At 41.6% G+C, this 20,417-nt stretch overlaps 1 protein-coding gene across 5 annotated transcripts in view; it reads left to right on the top strand.

The window, feature by feature from the left end:
• The window catches only part of LOC124798133 (alpha-N-acetylglucosaminidase), a 366,096-nt gene that overhangs the window by 274,102 nt on the left and 71,577 nt on the right, over positions 1-20,417 (top strand). The window lies entirely within an intron of this gene.

Below are 20,417 nucleotides of genomic sequence, written 5' to 3'. Positions count from 1 at the left end.
TAATTTTAATCAAAATGAAAATGGCAACAGTTGCATAAAATAACTTTCCATCCGTGAGTTGTTCTTGTAGCTTAATCTTGGCAGAAAGACTTGTTATATTAGTTTTATATTAGGGTTGTAAGCATTTTCAGAATGTTTATGGCCTTCTTTTTCAATAAATAACTGTGATCGAGACAGTACACTGGTTAAGACATGGACTTGTATGTGCGAGAAGTGAGGTTCTGATACATGCCGCTCAGTCCGGAGTTAGGTTTCTTTTTATTTCCCTAATTCACTTAAGGCAACTGCGGGAGTGGTTCTTTTGAAAGGAACATAGCTGTTTTTAGTTTCTCTTGCCTTTCAGTCTGAGCATGTGCTTTGTCTTCAATGACGTCATTGTCAGAAGAACTTGAAAATCCTAACCTCCTCTTTTTTCTATAATGGAAATTATTTCCATGAGAAACTGGGTCTTTGGAAGATGAAAACACACCTTTGTCTATGTTGATATCACATTTTTTGTTTCTTTGGTGTAAGAGAAATTGTGGAATTTCAGAAAAAAATCAAAGTGAAATAGTATACTGAAGAAATTCTATTGAAACAATTTCACAAAGAAATACTTTTGACTATCTTTTGTAGTGCCCTGAAATGAGAAATGTCCTGCCCACTGTCCTTCCCACCCCTCCCACATGGTACTCCACTGTCTACCGAACCTACAAAATATACTTGTGCATCCCTACACAACCCTAGAATCCTGGGAATTTTTCATTGTTTTAGTTTTCAGTTAAATTTTTGTAATTTTGACTGGTAAGAACTGATACTCTAACAAAGGATATTACTATATCCCGCTACAGCAGAATAATACTTCAACAATAAAACATAAAAGAGAGAGAAAAACGAAAATAACTTAAATTGCAAAGCAAATGCGCCAAATACAACAATGACGCACACTGATCATGCAAGCGTCTGCCAATTGAAAATGTGTCAAAGGCTTTAGGAAGACTATGCAATGCTTCTTAACAACAAATTGCCTCCAATGAGCATTAAGTCGCAACTGTTTACATTCGATTTGTTTTAGCAGCTACGAGCGGGCTCATGCACATGCACAGTTGAGCCACATTTGAGTAGTAGATTCTCCCGCTTCTGGCTACAGGAATATGGCTGTTGGCTGTGCAAGCAGTCGCAGCAAGCAGCTAGATGCTACCGGGGAAAGGGGGCGCCAAATTCATATTCTTGAGGAAAAAAACTTGTTTCACAAAGCTCCTAGCACCTAGCGCACGTTTGTCTATCGATTATTCACATGATTTTGAAACGCTTCCCTGTTGGTTTTTGAACGTTTTTGAACACATTTTAAGTTGATTTCTGAATGAATTATAAGTTGACTTTTGAATGAATGAATGCATGCATAGTATACGTGATATCTGGTCAGGAGAATCCTTGTCGCATCTAGAAATAAACTTTCTGCAGACAAAAGGTGACGGGGCTATACGAGCTGAGCGGAGTAAAGCCGAACGGATGAATTCCAATCGATATCCGATTATGTGGTTGATTGGGTTTGCGAATGATCAGCATTGTTACAGTTACTAGCAAAATCCATAGATTCAGACTACCAGAATGGAAATAAATGGCTGACAGGAATAACAGGTGAGAAAGATTACATTTTATCTTCTTGGTGTATCCAAGAAAATGAAATTTTGACAGAAAATTTTTGGCCAGATTGCTACGCTAGTAAGGACCAGTAGTACAGTCCCCAGCTAGCAGCCGCGTAAGTTCTATTCTGAAAGTAATGTGGAAAACGTGTTGCTCGAACACGTAATAACGCCTAACCGGAAAATAATCGCGGGATAACTAAACCTGTGATTCTGGCAGGGTTAGTGAAGTTAACCGGCGAACAAATTTTGGTAGTGGCAGGAATAGCTACAGAATTGGTGATGACAAGATTGTTTGTTAGAACGAGGAAGGAGAAGAAACGGGGACATCACACAAATTATGGAAGAATAAGACGATTCCAAATTTATATAAAAATTTCGTAATACTACTTTTCGATCTCATGCTTGAGAAGCTGGTGCATATGAATGAAATGTAAAACTATTTCCTCATATAAAGCTTTTTGCTTGTAGTAGGCCTAATAGGCATGTGATACTGGTACTTCGTGGATTATATTCTGTCGTGTTATAAAAATGGCCATTTGTGCCAAAACAGTCTCGTTTATTTGGTTGTGTTACTAAACTGCTGCCGAATTAGAACGGCCTATTTTGTTTTATCCAGCAGACAGTGGTAAAATAGACGTAATCAGATCGAGAAACCACACCAGGCTTGAGTATAGATAATGACATTTCATTTTTCATGTAGCAAAACGTTTGACGAACTTTGATGAGGTAATTCTTTCGCAGAAAGGAAAGCACGCCATGTAAAGCTGTAGCAAGATTAGAGAGAAAAAAATGCTACGAGCTAAGGTTTGAAGAAATGTGTAATTTCTTATTTCTTGCGTATCCCTTGTTAGTATTGGTTTTATATATCCTATACTTAATTTTATGTCACACAAAACAGCAAGTTATTAACTAGTAGGCAATAAAGAGTTCAGATTTTCTGAAGAGTTCTTGTTCTCTCGATTACAAATAATCCCATCCACTATTAATTGTGAGATTTTTTAAAGAGGGGCAGGCTGTCAAACCGGTGGACTGGGGGCAGGAGAAGCACCATAGGACATTTCAGTTTCCATTCTCCTGAATATAGTTTGGACGTGCGGTAGAAAAATGCTTTATGAAGAGGCGTGGCACTGCACTTTGGCATACTTAAGACCAAATAATATGCCTTACATTTCCTCGAATACATTTGTTTTATGTTTCAGACTTTGTGCGCTACAAGATGAACATATTTTGAAATTTGTATTCTTTTTAGTATTGACCCGGTTCGCAAATGTCGTAGATCCGGGGCTGATGCGCAGAGATATATTGGGTAGTCTCCACATGACCCGTGTTTACATTTGGTGATTTTGCTGTTTCCCCTTTGTTTACTCTCACATCAAATGAAAACTTAACGGATATCTGTGGCCAGGAGCTATCAAGTGAATTAAAACGCATTCACATAATTACGGAAGGCTGAAATTTGTCATTAGTTTCAGATTTAATTTTATTTCCGCCTTTCTGACAGTCAAGCATTAATCGCCTTGCAGAACAATGAATTTATTTTTGTCTGTTTGCTAAAAACATTTGACTTTTATTAACCTTTTCCGCAGAGGCAGTCAATGTATTTAAACTAAATGTTTAATTCCACAGTACTGGCTAGTTTCAACTGTTCGCTGCATCTCAAGTGTCTGTCTCTGATGCAATTCCTTATGCTCAATTGAATTCCTTGTCGACGACATTTTCATCCCTTTTTTCTCCTGGGTTCAAACGACTTTGAAGCTCATATCATGCTCAAACCCACTGCTCGGCCTAAGTTTTTTCGGGCTCGGTCCATTCCTGTGGCCCTTCATGATCAGCTCAAACGGGAGCTGGATAATCTCACTGCTTCAGGGGTCTTGCTTCCTGTCACTTCCAGTGAGTGGTCCTTTCCTGTCGTTGCTAAGCCAAATGATAATATTCGTCTCTGCAGCGATTTCAAAGCCACTGTAAATGCTCAATGCCTTATCGACACTTACCCTATGCCTCGACCTGCAGAATTGTTCACTAAACTTGCTGGAGGCCAGTATTTTTCTAAAATTGACCTGTCAGAAGCTTATCATCAACTTCCTCTCGACACTGCTTCCCGGCAGTTTCTGGTCCTTAACACGCCTTTCAGCCTCTATCAATACCAACGATTGCCATTCGGGGTTGCCAGGGCCGCTGCTCTCTTTCGGCGATTCTTGGAACAATTATTGCTCACTGTCCCTAGATGTATAAATTATCAGGACGACATTGTTGTCACTGGCTCCACCACTGATGAACATCTTCAAAATCTCTGCACACTTTTTCATGTCTTACAGACTGCCGGTCTGTAGAGTAATCTTCAGAAATCAAAATTTTTTCAGGCATATATCACGTACTTGGGGTTTCAACTCTCTCACGATGGTATTCGTCTGCTTCAGCATACTGTCGCTGCAATCGATGCCCTTCCTCGCCCTACACCTGTTAAGGAACTGCAGGCCTTCTTGGGGAAAATAGCATACTATCACAAGTTTTTACTGTCTGCTGCTTCGGTGGCTCAGCTGTTGCATCGCCTGTTGCATAAAAACGTACCCTTTCACTGGTCCGCGTCATGCGATGCGGCTTTCCAGAAATTGAAGACTACGTTGAAACAGGCCCCATGCCTGTGTTTCCACCTGGATGTTGCCGAGCAGTGGGTTGTAGACAGGTTCACCATCACCGAGGACCGGCTGGCGGCTGCTACGGGTTGTGACCCTACCCTCTCCCGGGTTTTACGCTGTATTCAGAAGGGTTGGCCAGATCGCCCATCCGCTAAGACTTCTGATCCGTTGCGGAACTACTACGCTTTGTGCTACTGCCTCATGGCTAGGGGTGGTGTTATCCTCCTTTCCACTGACAATGCTTCGCCGCGTGTTGTGGTACCTGCGTCTTTGCGTGCTTCGGTCTTGCACCTCCTTCACCAAGGGCACTAGGGTGTCTCGCACAAAATCTCTGGCGCGCCGTCATGTGTACTGGCCTGGCATCGACTCTGAAATTGCACACATGGTCGCTGCCTGCGGCCCTTGTGCATCACCGTGGCCTTTGCCTGAGAAGCCCTGGGAGCTTATTCACGCTGACTTCATGGGACCCTTTTTAGGTACTTATTGGCTCCTCGTAATTGACGCCTACTCTAACTTTGCACGTCGCCTACCACCGCGGCAATCACAAGTGCTCTCGCCCGCATTTTTTCTTTGGAAGACCTCCCCTCTACTCTTGTTACTGATAATGGTCTGCAATTTGCCTCTTCCGAATTTGCGGATTTTTGTGCTCAGCACGGCATTATGCATGTCACGACCCCGCCGTTCCATCCACAATCAAACGGTGAGGCTGAGCGACTGGTCCGCACATTTAAGGCTCAGATGCGGAAACTTCTGACTTCTTCTGTTGCTGATGATGTGCTTCTCCAGTTTCTGGCGTCTTACCGTTTCACCCCCATGGGCGACCACAGCCCGGCTGAGTTCTTACATGGCCGACAGCCCTGCACGCTACTTCATCTTCTGCGGCCTTCCACCTGCCTTCAATTGGCCGGTTCACCGCTGACGACCTTGTCTGGGTACGAGGATATGGCAGGCGGCCAAAATCGAGTCCGGGCTGCATCTTACGACACCATGGCCAACGCCTGTATGAAATCCAGACGGACACAGGTGTTACAGTGCATCATTCGGACCAGCTTCGGCCTCGTGTGCCGCCAACGCCTGTTCCGAATGCTGCTACACCACCTCGGCTCTACCTGACGCTCGGGATCTTGGCATCTCTCAATATTCACAACGCAGCCCTCTCACAGTCATCGCAGTGCCAGCACAAGAACGGATGCCACCAGCAGACGTGCCCATGCAGGAACCGGATGACCATCCTCTGTCGGAGCCAATCTCCTCGCCTCCTCCTCCTACAGATGCCGACACATCGCCCATGTCTCCTGTTATATCAACTGGACTTGCCGCAATGGGCAGATTGGTGCATGGGGCCCCAGCAGATTCGACCCCTACGTCTCCTGTCATCTCGACCCGTTATCATCGGGGACACTTCCGTCCGTACGGGAAGCCTCCTCCTTGATACTTTACGGCCAGTCAAATAATGCCTATGGACATTAGCTATCTCCAGGCCAACTCCATCAAGACCAGTGCAACAATTTCAAAGGGGGGAAAAGTGTTGTGACTCGCCGATCAAAGTGCCGCCGCGCAATTACGCGCGTCCTCTACGTGCGGCGCTGTCTGCCAGCCATACAGCAGCTGTGCCACCAGAGCGGCCAGCCAGGCAGCGGCCGCTAGACTTGGACTCAGTGCTCATTTGAATGTTACCGTTTTCACATGTATTGCTTGTCAACTTGCTCTGTGACTTATACGTGTTGTGTCGTTTTGAAATATATGTGTTCAACTTGATGTTACAACATTCCCAAGACTAGTACACAAGAAATATCGTAAAGTTTCACTGGAGCACAACTAATTCTAGACAGCAGAAATAAATGTTGTAAACAGTAATTGTCATTTTTCAGATTCCATAGTCTTTTTACGCAAAAATCATGATTAATATATACCATGGAAATGTCACAAGTACTAACTCATTATATACCGCAAAGAAAATTGTGTTAAGAAGTGGATAATAAATGCTCAGGAATTGACTGAGACTTGTACTCAAAGCTTCAGCTTTTTAAGTGAGCAGTTAGTTAAAACATTACTCCAAACATTGACAAATAACACTGTAAAAAAGCTAATACTTTTTGTGAAAGGACATAATAAAATACAAATCTTGACTTATTAACAACATGTAGAAAAGTGACATAGCATAACCAAAAATAATAAGTTACCACATTCAAATTGTTTACAGGAAAATTTATGAGAAACTATAACTACGTAGTTCATTAAATAATGTAGAAAACTTTTTGTTTCTATGGCTTCACTGAGGTAGCATTTCTTAGTCCAAGAAGTTTTTTTTAGAATTTGGATAAATCAACCAGTAAGCATTGGGATGCGGGTTCGCTATGACCTCAAATGGACCGATATAGATGCTGAAGAACGTTTTTAATGCAGACGTTAAAATTTTAGGTTTCTCAAGTGATTTAACAAGAACATAGTCTCCAGTGTTGAATTTAGTTATTTTAACGTTACTATCATCTCTCTTCTTTCATATCTCTCCCTGCTTTTTCATGGTTTCTTTCACAATTGCTTCATGTTCTTGAGCAGACATGGCATCACATGGTGGAAAATCTGCTAATTCAGATTATAAGATTTGCTACTTTATTATCAAACATGACTTCAAAAGGTGAAAGTCCTGTGCAAGCGTGTTGCAAGCTATTCATTATGTCTTCAAAATCACTGTTGTTCTTACCATTTCATTGCCTTGGTAGACTTTCATTAATTAACACAGACATCATTGTCATTGTCACTGAGAATTTCAATGCATGTACACTTACATGTTTCACATGTACAGTCACTATGGTACTGTCCTTTAAGTTGCCTTAAAATAACATATTTAATTTGATACCAACAGTTTGGATAAAGTTGAACACAGATTTTTAATCATCTTTCCAAAACTTTCAACTTTCTCAGTAGCATCACTATTTAACTACATATTATATAAAAAGATTAATTTTAATTCATATTATTAAGACATCTACTGTCAATGTCATAACTGGTAACTGAATTAGTATGATCATCTATACATACCTCCTTACTACTAATTAAATAAAGTTTCATTTGCTGGGTACCTCTACAACATGATTGCCACTATTATGCGTGTGCATCCTGGCTAATACCTATGCCTCCAATTCTTCTTTAAAATAAACAAAGTACTTTTCTTCTTCATTATTGTTCTCGTCATCGCTTACCTTCAATCCATTGTATTCATTGTCATCAATATTATCACGAATGCCATCAGTATCACCACACTTATTACGAACATCATCATTCGCTACTTCGTTATTGTTTAAATACATAGCTTCACTTAAGTTGCTGTCAATTAACACAGTATTCACTTTTTTCTTACCTGTTTCTTCCATTAGTTTCTGAGTTCCAAAATCATTACATAAATCATTTACTTCAGCATCCAACCAATGACAAGTCTCTACCCAGTTATAGAATTCTGATGAACTAATTTCTTCTGAATCCTCTCTTCCAATTTCTATGCACTCTCTTACTTTATCTGCGTGTTTTGCCTTACCTGGTGAACATACTTCTTTCTCAATAGATATAATGTCAACAGGATAGCACATATCTTTAAGGTAGCTACTGATCACTCCAGTAGTGTTTTTTTCTTGTGTGTCAGTATTATTGTAATTTCTGGTCCATTTGTTATTTGTTTCATAAGCTTCTAACTTGCGGATCGATGATGGGGCCCAAGCTAGCTTTTTGTTTCCTAAATTAATACCCAATCCTGTTTGTGCTGTTGTTATCATCTCTATTCCAGTCTCTGTTCCAATTTTACCATGTTGCTTTCCAGAATCAGAAAATATGAAGAACAGTGTGAAAGGAGGAGTTAGTTCCAGAGAAAAGAATTTTTATGGATTGGGAAGGATTCCATGGTTTGGACAATATTTAAGAAACAGAATGTGGGACTGTGTTTTAGCCGTGGAAAGGGATACATTCTGAACTGGTGCAGAATGCTGGAGCAGGGGTCCATTGTGACAGGCATGGCGTAAGGGAAAGTGGAATGATACGGAAGTGGGCAAATGAAGGAAAATGAAATGTGAGGGTAGCAGCATAACAGAAAAGAAGCATAAAAATATGAAAAGACATGCAAAATCACACAGTGATATATAAAATATGCACAAATTTGTAAAAATAGCAAAATGTGTGAAACTGTGTAAAAATACACACAAATACATTAAAAACATACAAAAACATGGGAGAAAGGGAATGCAAGAGGTATGGGAAATGTGTGTATTGGGATAAGGGAAGAGGATGAGAAGGGGGATTGGTTAGATCGAGGATCACATGTTTGTGTGGCACAGGTAGCTGTAGGAAATAAAACATGAAGATATGTGATGATGAGGGAGGATGTGGGATCAATAGGAATAATTATAATTATTGGCGAGGAGAATTTGAGGCATCAACAGTCCACATGGTCACATGACAGTGTATTGGGCACGGATGAGTACGCTGGTACAATGTGGCTTGTGGGTGGAGGGTGTGGGGACAGTAGGCTACCACAGCTTGAGTCCTGGATAATTTAGGTATGGAGAATTTGTTGTAAGGATCATTACCATCTGCGCAGTTTAGCAACGCTGGTGGTGGAGAGGAGGATGCAGATGGCCCAGGCTGTGAAGCAACCATTTGAGTCAAGCATTCTGTGTTCAGCTATCTGTTGTACCACAGGTTGATCTACATTGCTCTGGGCCACAGTTTGGTGATGGCTGTTCATCCTTGTCGACAGCTGGTTGGTAGTCGTACCAGTATAAAAAGCTGTGCAATGATTGCAGCAGAGCTAGTATATGACATGGCTGCTTTCACAGGTGGCCAAGTCTCTGAGGTGTAGATGAGGTGTAGATGGAGCCATCAGAGAGGTGGTCACTTCCAGGAAAGTAGCATGTTGAGAAAGACTAGGTGAAGCAGATTGAATGGAAAGTGTTGAGTTTTTAAGGAACGAAGATAGAGTGTCTTCGCCCTGAGTCCAGATCATGAAGGTATCATCAATGAACCTGAACTAGAACGAGACTTGGGGTTTGGTGTTTTGGAGAGCAAGGAAGGTCTCCTCTAGTTGGCCCATTTAAAGGAGAAGTAGCTGTGAGTTAGTATAAAGTTAGAAAGGTGTTTGAGGAATGAGGTGGTGGATCTGTAGCCTGAAGAATGTTGAGAAAGGTAGTGTTGCTTAGCGACAAGATCGTGGGCGTAAGGGATGTTGGTGTATAGGGAAGTGGCATCAACAGTAAAGAGTAGGGATCCAGTAGGTAAAGAGGTGGCGGTGTTGGGTAGTCAACACAGGAAGTGGTTGGGATCTTTGACATAGACTAGATTGCAGGCAATTGTTTGGAGGTGTTGGTCAGTGACAGCCAAAATTCTTTCAGTGGTGGCATAATAACCAACTACAGGGGGTGTCCAGGTTTGTTGGGTTTGTGGATTTTGGGGAGCATATAGGGGAGATGTTCTCAGAAGAGCCTAAGGCTTTAAGCAGGGATTGGAGGTTATGTTGGACTTCCAGGATGGGATCCCTCAGCTGAGCGTATAGGTGGCGAAATCAGATAATTGGCAGAGGCTTTCATCAGGTATTCATTCATATTGACAAAGGTGGAACCTTTGTCTGCAGATAGGATGATTAGGTCAGGATTTGTTTTGAGATTGTGTATTGCTGTCCTTTCTTCTGCTGAAAGGTTGGTGACCTAGGGAAGGATGTTACCTCAGACCTAGTCCTCAACAGATTTCCCGTGCCATTTCTCCACACATCCCCCATCTTCCCATCATCCCAACCCGTTGCCATAGGTATCATATCTTTGTGGAGGACCAGCTGCAAGACATACTCAATGCACCCACTAAGCAGTTCCAATTCCACTCCTGTCGCAGACCTGTCCTGCCCCATCAGAGTCTGCACCACCTGGAAAGGCAGCCATGTAATATATTTGCTTAGCTGCAATCATTGCAAAGCTTTTTTTATTGGTATGACTACCAACCAGCTGTCCACAATGATGAGTGGCCACTGCCAAACTGTGGCCAAGAGCAAAAATAGACCACCCTGTGGCACAACATGCAGCTGAACATAAGATGCTTGATTTCAGTGGCTGCTTTACAATCTGGGCCATCTCGTACCTCCCTCCTATACCAGATTTTCTGAACTGTGCAGATGGGAGTTACCCTTACAACACATTCTCTGCTCCAAAAATTATACCGGCCTCAACCAACAGTAACCTACTGTCCCCACACGCTCCACCCAATAGTTTCCTCCCCCTCTGTTCTATCAGCTCCTCCCTATTCACATCCACTCTGTGTGCTGCCCTGTGCCAGTGCACTCACCTCACCTGTCTTCCCCTTCCCTGCTCCTCTCTTTTACCATTTCCTGCTCCTGCCACCCTTTCCTTCCCACTTCCTTGCCCCACAGCCTCACGATGCTACCCCTGGTGCCAGCCGTACTCTACTATCCCTTCCCCTTCCCCTTCCTCTTCCCCTTTCCTGCACCCTCCACATTGCTGGTTCTGTTCAATGTGACAATTGCATTGTGGTCCAAGGTGCCGGAGATAACGGTCATATGTGCGCGAGATGTGCTTGCTCGTCTGAATGAATGTGTGTTGTTTTTTGTTTTCTGAAAAAGGCTTTTGCTGAAAGCTAAATGTGTATCAGTCTTTGGTAGGAATAATGCTAAAAATATGAGCTTCTCTGAATTGTGGAGATGGGAACTCTCCCTGTGATGTATTCTTTGTTCCCATATTTTTGAGAAGAACGAGGCTGTACAAGATGATGATGCCACTCAGACATTTATTCAAAATGCGGAAAGCTTAAATCTGGATGTAGTACTAGGATTCACACCTAATTCTACTGATATTAATTTACAGTGTGCATTTGTTTACCTCCTGATCCTTCTATAATACTGTGTGAGTGACCATTTATTTTTAAACCCTAACAGTCCATTTAAGACTAAGATTTTTCAGTACGTGGAAGAGCCCTGTGACGGCTATGATAAGGGAATGTGTGGATACCCTGTGATGGTGATGATGAGGGAATGTGTGGATAAAAGCTTCCAGTCACTGAATGCAGAGAAATTCGTTATTTCTTTAACCATTAGCAGCTTAAAATTTCGGTTTCCCATTTTCAAAGAATTGCATGCATTCTAGTTTATTGTTTTACATACTTTCCCAGAAACGAGATGTATTTACAGGCAGTAATCATTAAATTCAAGAAAGGACCTTTACCCAAATATTTCAGTTCATTGCTGACTAGATACAAATGGCATACACTTGGAGAGCTTTCAGAAGATTATCACAGAGGATGCACTATGAGAGATATTACAAAATTATTGGAATCCAAAATGAGATAACTCGTTTTCCATTACAGTAGATTTGTTGTTGTTTTTGTTGCTGTTGTTGTCTCTTCTCTATCGTGTGCAAGACTCTTCATCTCTGAATAACTATTGTGACCTACATTCTTCTGAATGTGCTTACTGTATTCATCTCTTGGCCTCCCTCTATGATTTTTACCCTCAACATGTCCTTCCAATACTAAATTGGTGTTCCCATGATCTCTCAGAATGTGTCCAATCAACTGATCCCTTCTTTTAGTCAAGTTGTTCCTCAAATTTCTTGTCTCCCCAGTTCTATTCAGTATCTCCTCATTAGTGTGATCTACCCATCTAATCTTCAACGATCTTCTGTAGCACAGCATTTCAGAAGCTTCTATTCTCTTCTTGTCTAAGCTGTTCATCATCCATGTTTCCGCTTCCATACATGGCTCCACTCCAGACAAATACATGCAGTAAACTCTTCCTAATACTTGAATCTATATTCAGTGTTAACAAATTTCTCTTCTTCAGGAACACTTTTCATGTCATTGCCAGATTGCATTTTATATCCTGTCTACTTTGGCTGTCAACAGTCATTTTACTGCCCAAACAGCAAAACTCATCAATAACTTTAAGTGTTTCACTTTCTAGTCTTATTCTCTCAGCATCACCTGATTTAATTTGGCTGCATTCCATTACCTGACTTTCAGTTTTTGTTGACATTCATCTTGCAATCTCTTTTGAAGACATTATCTATTTCGTTCAACTGCTCCTCCAAATCTTTGGAGTCTCTGACAGAATTACAATGTCATCAGCAAACCTTATAGTTTTCATTTCTTCTCCATGAACTTTAATTCCTACTCCAAATTTGTCTTTGGTTTTCTTTGTTGCTTGCACATTGTAAAGACTGACTAACATTTGGTACAGGCTACAACTCTGTCTCACTACCTTCTCAACCACTGCTTTCATTTCATGCTCCTCGAGTCTTATAATTGCCTTCTGGTTTCTGTACAATTTGTAAATGACCTTTTGCCCCCTGTATATTACCTCAGCTACTTTCAGAATTTTCAAGTGGGTATTCCACTCAACTTTGTCAAAAGCTTTCTCTAAGTATACAAATGCTGTAAACATAGGTTTGCCTTTCCTTGACCCGTCTTTTAAGAGAAGTCATGCATTGGCTCGCATGTTTCCACATTTCTCCTCCTCTTGAAGTCAGAGGGTATTTCACCTCTCTCACGTACCTTACTCACAAGATGGAAGAGTTTTGTCATGGCTGGATTTACCAAGGCTTTCAGTAGTTCTGACAGAACATCATCTACTCCAGGGACCTTGTTTTGACTGATGTCTTTCATTTCTCAGTCCAGTTCTTCTTGCACTCTTATATTTTGTCTCTCATCTTTATCTACATCCTCTTCCCTTTCTATAATACTGCCTTCTAGTTCATCTCTCTTGTATACATCTCCTGTATATTCCTTCCACCTTTCAGCTTTCTCTTCTTTGCTTAGCACTGATTTTCCATTTGAGCTCTCGAATTCATATTGCTGCTTCTTTTTTCTCGAAACACCTCTTTAATTTTCCTGTATCTATCTTCCTCCTAATGAAATATGCCCCAAAATCCTTACATTTAAGTTCTAGCCATTGCTGCTGAGCCATATTACGTTTCATGTCAGTCTCATTTTTAGATGTTTGTATTCCCTTTCACTTGCTTCATTAACAGAATTTTTATATTTTCTCTTTTCATCAATTAAATTCAATATCTCTTGTCATATCCAAGGACTTCTAGTAGGCTTTACCTTTCTACCTATTTGATCTTTTGTTGCCTTCACTGTTTTGTCCCTTGAGGCCACTCATTCTTCTACTGCATGTCTTTCCTCTGTTCTTGTCCGTTGTGGCCTAATGCTCCCTCTGAAATTATCAACAACTTCTGCTTCTGTCAACTTATCCAGGTCCCATCTCCTTAATTTCCTATCTTTTTTGCAGTTTCTTCAGTGTTAATCCACAGTTCATAATCAATAGATAGTGGTCAGTGTCTGCAGTTGTCCCTCGAAATGTCTTTCACAGTAAAATAATCTGGTTCCGAAATCTCTGTCAGACCATTATGTAATCAGTCTCAAACCTTCCGGTGTCTCCATGTCTCTTCCACATATACAACCTTCTTCCATGATTCTTAAACCAAGTATTAGCGATGATAAAATTATGTTGTGTGCAAAAATTCTACCAGGCAGCTTCTTCTTTCATTCCTTTCCCACTGTCCATATTCACCCACTATTTTTCCTTCTCTTCCTTTTCCTACTATTGAATTCCTGTCCCCCTTGACTATTAAATTTTCATCTCCCTTAACTATCTGAATAATATATTTTATTTCATGACACGTTTTTTCAATCTTTTCATCATCTGCAGTGATAGTTGGTGTATAAACTTATACTACTGAGATGGGCACGGGCTTTGTGTCTATCTTGGGTACAATAATGCGTTCACTTTGCTCTTCATAGTAACTTAACTGTGTTCCTATTTTTTTGTTCATTATTAAACCTACTCCTGCATTACCCCTATTTGATTTTGTATTTATAACCCTGTTTTCTCCTGACAAGAAGTCCTGTCCCTTGTACTGGTTGTTGCCTATCTCGTTTCTTCACAACTGAACAATTGTGGAATCTTACGTGGTATATTGTGGTAGAACCACACTCTCACCACGTGTCTTTGAATGAGAATAATACGAGTAGTTCCAGCACAATTTCAGCAAGACTTATTTATTAGTGGCTGCTGAAAGATTACACACTGCAGATCTCGTTTGTCTAGGGGTTTTCGAAGTTTTGTCTGCAAAATAATTACTTCAACAAGCATGTCCTGGGTTTTCTTCTTGTTTGAAATAAACACTACCGGATCCAAAATACTTTCAGTTAAAAATTATATTTATTCATACTTTTTGTTTAGTAACTACAACATTTTCACTATGAACATTGATACTCTAAATGCATTACACTGTACTGGTCACGTAAACACGTCCATCTCCCTCCAATCCCGACAAAGAAGTGGCGGGCAAGCCAAAATGTGCCCGGAAGTTGCAGACATTCCTGCATTCCAGATTCTTTGGTCTACTGACCTTAATAAACTCCAAAGATACATATAAATATACAACATTTAACATCTCAAACGAATCTATTATTTATCATAAAAGTAAATATTCATAATTAAATAAATTAAACACACTTTCTGGCAACATAATGAAGTTACCTTAGCTCTTTACTGTGGGCATCGTACTTTTCGCATGAGATAAAGTTTATCTCCGACAGTTAATTACATTACACCCTCCTGCCACTAACTTTGCTGATTCCTACTACATCTAAGTTCAACGTACCCATTACCTTTTTTTAAAATTACTAATCTGTCAGCTTGAATAAGGGATTTCCCACGCTCCGGCCTGTAGAATACTGGTTTTATTTCTCCTGATGACAACATCCTCCTTAGTAGTCCACACCCTGTTTTCCCTCAAAAGTTTTTTTATGAGAGAGAATGCCATCACCATTTAACCATACAGTAGGGCTGCATACCACTGAGAAAAATTATGGGTGTAGTTTGCCATTGCTCTCAGCCATTTGCATTACCAGCATGGCAAGGTCATTTTGGTTGATGTTACAAGGCCAGGTCAGTTAATCATCCAGACTGTTGGCCCTGCAATTACTGAAAAGACTGTTACCCCTTTTCAGGACCTGCATGGTTGTCTGGCCTCTCAACAGGTATCTCTCCATTGTGTGATACTGTTTTCTGCATTGCTGAGGTACACAAGCCAACCCACTGATGCCAAGGTCCATGATTCATGGTGGCTGGGAAGGGGAGGAGGGGGACATGAATGGACAGTGGATTTTCCAGCAAATAAACAATAAACAACAAGTTCCAGTGGTGATGCATGGAATGTCTAGTTGAGTCGAAGTTTACTGTAATACCTCTTTTGTAGTGAGTTTGTAAGGTTCCAAAATACAGGTGCTAACTGCCAGTTTTGTGTGTACATCGCTTCACAGGTCGCGCATGGAGTTACTGCTTGGTTTGCCCACTAGAGGCCACCTGGCCTGCTAATATGACAGCTGTTGCATCCGCTGCCTGCTGTCTGCATTCCCTGTTGGAACTAATTACTATACAGGCCAGAGCGCAAGACTGTGTTGGCCACATATGTATTGTTAATTGTCTTTTACCTTGCCTTCCGTGTGCATATGTGGGTGTACAGTTCGAGCAATAATTTTCAGTGTTCTTGGGTTAAAACACTTTTTGGGTTATTGGTCTTTTGAGCTTAATTTTCACGCAAGCAGTGTTAAATCTCTTCTCGAACAACAGCAGGCACTGACTGTTAGTATTTCCAGTTTAGCGACTATATTGGCACAACCTGTGGTCCCAACAACAACGTATTTTCCGCCATTCCCTGTATACAACAATGCATCAGAAGGATGGGATGCTTACAAAAAACGCCAGGCTTTTGGGATAACAGACGGAAACTTCTACTAGGCCCTGTTTTTGTCATGGATTTCACCTTGCATGTATCAGTTGTTGTGTCAGCTCGTCCCCTTACAAGAACCGTGAAGTCTTTCTTTAGATCAGATGTGTGAGTTACTTTCTGCTTATTACTGTAAACGTACTCATGTTATTGCTGCTTGTGTGGAGTTTTACAGCCGGCAAAAGTTGCCAGAACGCTCATACACAGTATGGGCAGAAGAAAAACATGGACTTAGCCATTGTAATTTTGTGTCAAATGTTCAGAAAGAATTCTATGCAGGTCAAATAGTTTGTGATGTAATTACATGTTTTGCTCCTGGTAAGGAAGTTTTAGAGTGAGGTCTACAGTGTGAAAATCCTATGCTTATAGAAGTATAAAACATAGCTTAGTCATTTGAAGTTTCACGGGCTGCAGGTAGTCAAATAGAAGCCTGGTCTAAAGTTTCAGAAATCAGTTCCTCTCTCACCCTCCCCCCCCCCCCCCCTCTCCCCTCACCCCTCAGCCTTCAGTCAGTTTGAAAAGGAACGTACTGCTTCATTCAACACAAACAGACATGTCCCAAGTACTAGGCAACATGTAATAGGTGCCATAAGAAAGGACACATTGCTTCTGTATATAACTCCTTTCTAAACCCGAATGAACATGAAATGAATGTGGGTGTGAATAGTGTGTCAGCAGTGATGGTGTCTCAAAGAAAGTAATACTCTGAAGTGCTTGTCTTAAATCATTGAGAATGCAAATGAACACGGGTGCAGCAGCAACATTGGTGAATTGTCAGGCTTATGTGGTTGTGGGTTATCCCCCTCTGACTCCAGCATCATAGAAGCTGATGAATTACTGTATAACAAACAACAGATTCCTATTCTTGGACAGTTTTCTGCACCTGTGGCTTACAAGGCCATGGTTTGTTCATTAACATTCCTGGTTGTGGACAATGCTTACATGGAAAATCTGTTTGGTTGGGATGCATTTAAATGGTTTGGATTCTCCATTTATGATGAAGTGCATTTGGTTTCTGATCAAGTCCCATATCAAAGGTTAGAGACTCTTTGTGGAAATTTCCTCTCATTTTCTCCAGGGCTGTGTTGTGCAGCAGAATTTCTGGCTCATGTTACGATAAGACAGTCTGCCAGCCCCATTTTTTCCAGGCCTGCCTGGTACCGATAACTTTACAGGATCAAATAAAAGCAGAATTAGATGATCCCCTGGTATGATTTGACCTATTTATTCCATTGAATTATCAGCACCACTGGTGATAGTCAAAAAACCTACTGGTAAATTATGCCTCTGCAGTGATTTTAAAAAATCTATTAATGCACAGTCAATCTTTGACACCTATCCTTTGCTGTGCCATGATGAGCTGTTAGCAAAATTATCGGAGGGGGAGGGGGCATTATTTTTCAAAGATTGATGTAGCAGAGGCATATTTACAGCTGCCACTCTTGAGGAATCTAAACTCCTTCTCATTATTAGTACCCTGTTTGGGCTTCATCAATACCAGCATTTGCCTTTTGGTGTGACAAGTGAATCAGCTGTTTTCCTATGCTTCTTCGAGCAACTTATTGCATCAGTTCCAGGCTGCATCAACTATTTAGATGACATAGTAGTCTCTGGTGCTTCTACAGGGGAACATTTGCAGAACCTTGATGCTCTGTTTTCTGTTTTAGAGTCTGTAGGGTTGAAGTGCAATTTGAACAAGCCACAGTTTATTTATTTGGGTTTTGAAGTGTCGTGTGTTGGCCGCAAACTATTGCGCCAACATATTAATGCTGTTGCTGCGTTGCCACACACCATATCTGTAAAGAACTTACAGGCCTTTTAGACAAAATAACTATCACAAATTCATACCAGATGGTGCTGGCACAACCACTCCATGCATCATTACGTAAAGATGCTACTTCCTACTGGTCACTGGCTTGTGACTGGGCATTCAAGTTGTTGAAATTGAAGCTGCAGTCAGCCCCTTGTTTGGTCACTTTTCAGCCGGGCCAGCACCTTGTGTTAGCCATGGATGTGTGCCAATTTGGTCTTGGTGGCATCCTTGCTCATAGGTATGTGGATGGATCTCAACACTCTGTTTCATATGCCTCTAAATCCTTAAATTCAGTGCAACATAATTATTCACAGATAGAGAAAGAGGCTTTGGAGGTCATGTTTACTCCAAAAAAATTTCATGTTTTTGTGTACGGGTGTTAAGTTTCACCACCTGATCACATAACACAGAACACTGATGTCTCTTTCTAACCCTTCGGCATTTTTTCCAAAGCCGCACATTGCTTACAGTGGCAGACTCTTTTTGTGTCATGATATGATTATGAGACACATTTTTCACCTACGGTTAACAGGTGAATGCTGACACCTTATCGCATTTCCCGACTTGTCCAGATCCAAAGTTTTATAAAGAGGAATTGCTTTATTTTCATTTAGTTGTGGAAGCTCAACATGCCATTGTTGGATTTCGAATCACTGGAACTAAAATTTTGCATTCATAGCCACGGATCCTGTTTTAAGTAAAGTTGTTTCTTTTGTGCGACATCACTATCTGGAACAAACTTCCTGGCTGTGCTTCTGATCATTTGATAAATTATTTTGCATTATAAAATTGTCTTTCTGCTTGGGAAGGACTGCTGCTGTTAGCTACAGAGGACACTGCTCTCATGGTTGCAGTCCCATCCACCCATTGGGATGAAGTTATGTGTTTATTGCATAAGGACCACTGGGGTGTACAAAAGTGTTTTCACACAGACATGTTTTTTGGTCAGACATTGATTGGGAAACAGCACAAGTTGTTGCAGCCTGCCCACAGTGTGCTTCCCACCAGGCAGCTCCTCATGCTTCTTTGTCACTGTGCCTGGTTCCTCACTAGCCTTGGGAGCAAATTCATGTAGATGTTGTGGGCCTTTTTTTGAATTCCTGCTGGTTATTGTAATTGATGCTTGTTCTAAGTTTCCATATATGGTGCACTATCTGCCTTCTTCTGCGGCAGCAACAATGTCAGCTTTGTCCAAAATTTTTGCTGTGGAATGTAAATATTAGTTACTGACAACAGCCCCTGTTCATATCTCTGGGATTCGAAGATTTTTGTAAAAAAAAAAAGTGGCATTCACCATGTCATGGCTCCTCCTTTCCACCCTCAGTTGAACAGGGAAGCAGGACAACTACTATGACCATGTAAGACTCTTATGAAAAAATACGCTTCAGATGTGTTGTTGGAAGTAGCTCTTGACTGGTTCCTCAGGTCGTATAGGTTCACCTGTGTTGATGATAAGAGTCCAGTAGAGTTGTTGCATGGTTGCCAGCCCTGGACACTGCTATGTCTGCTCCAGCCAACCCCTGGCCATCCATTGGCACCGGTGCTGCATTGCTTCTGGCCTGGCGCAGCTGTTTAGGCTTGCAGGTTTGGCTGTTGGCAGAAATGGGAGCTGGCGGTAATCATCCACATGGCTGAGGGAGGCCATCATAACACGTTGAGCAGCTATGACTTGGCATGGGCGCAGGTGCTCACCAGGTGCCTAGCCATCTCCCACGTCACAGTCGGTGCCTTCACCTTCTCCACCGCTGTTGTCAGTGTCTTCATAACTGTCTCCTATGTGTAGGACCCTGTCTCTCGCACTGTTGTAGCTGAAACCTCCACCACAGCTGCCTCCATCAAAGCTGGCACTGCCTGTTCCACCCATAGCTGCCACGTCTTTCCTTGTGGTTGGTGCCAGATGTGGAAATGGAAGTTGTACTAGTGTCGCATGTCCTACCATATGGCCTCTCACAGGGGGGCGGGTGCCGCACCTGTCCGTGCTTGCCCCATTTTCAACTCTACTCACTAGTGGCAGCACGTCGCATACTGGAACAACTTACGTTGACCACAAAAGATGTGGATGTGAGCACAATGCTCACTTCTTCGCAAAGGAAGAGGACTGCTGTAACTAACAATTTTGTTTGTGCGCTGCTTCATAGTTTGCTTGATTTGACCACTAGAGGCCATCTGGCCTGCTAATACAACAGCAGTTGCATGCGCAGCCTTTCGGCCTTGCCCCCAGTTGGAACTAATTACTACATAGGCCGGAGTGCAAGGGTCTGCTGGCCACTTGTCTATTGTTAATTGTATTGTGTCTAGCCTGTGTGTGTACTGTCCGAATAAGAAAGTACAGTGTTCTTGGGTGAGAACAGCAGATGTGTAGTGTTTGAAAGTCTTGCTCTTAATTTGCAACAGGTACGTCCTTACTCTGCCGCTCAAACAACTATCCATTGACTTGATATATGGGATGTGCAGAAAACACTTTCTTCCAGTGCAATATGTTTGGGTGTCACTATGGAAAATGAGAATGTGAAGTGTTGCTATTTCCTTTCCTTTACTGACCAGTCCTTTCCCTTCC

This window comes from Schistocerca piceifrons, chromosome 5 (genome assembly GCF_021461385.2).
Source record: "Schistocerca piceifrons isolate TAMUIC-IGC-003096 chromosome 5, iqSchPice1.1, whole genome shotgun sequence".
Taxonomy (NCBI): domain Eukaryota; kingdom Metazoa; phylum Arthropoda; class Insecta; order Orthoptera; family Acrididae; genus Schistocerca; species Schistocerca piceifrons.
Note: the sequence above shows the minus strand (reverse complement) of the source record. Positions and strands in the feature narration are given on the sequence as shown.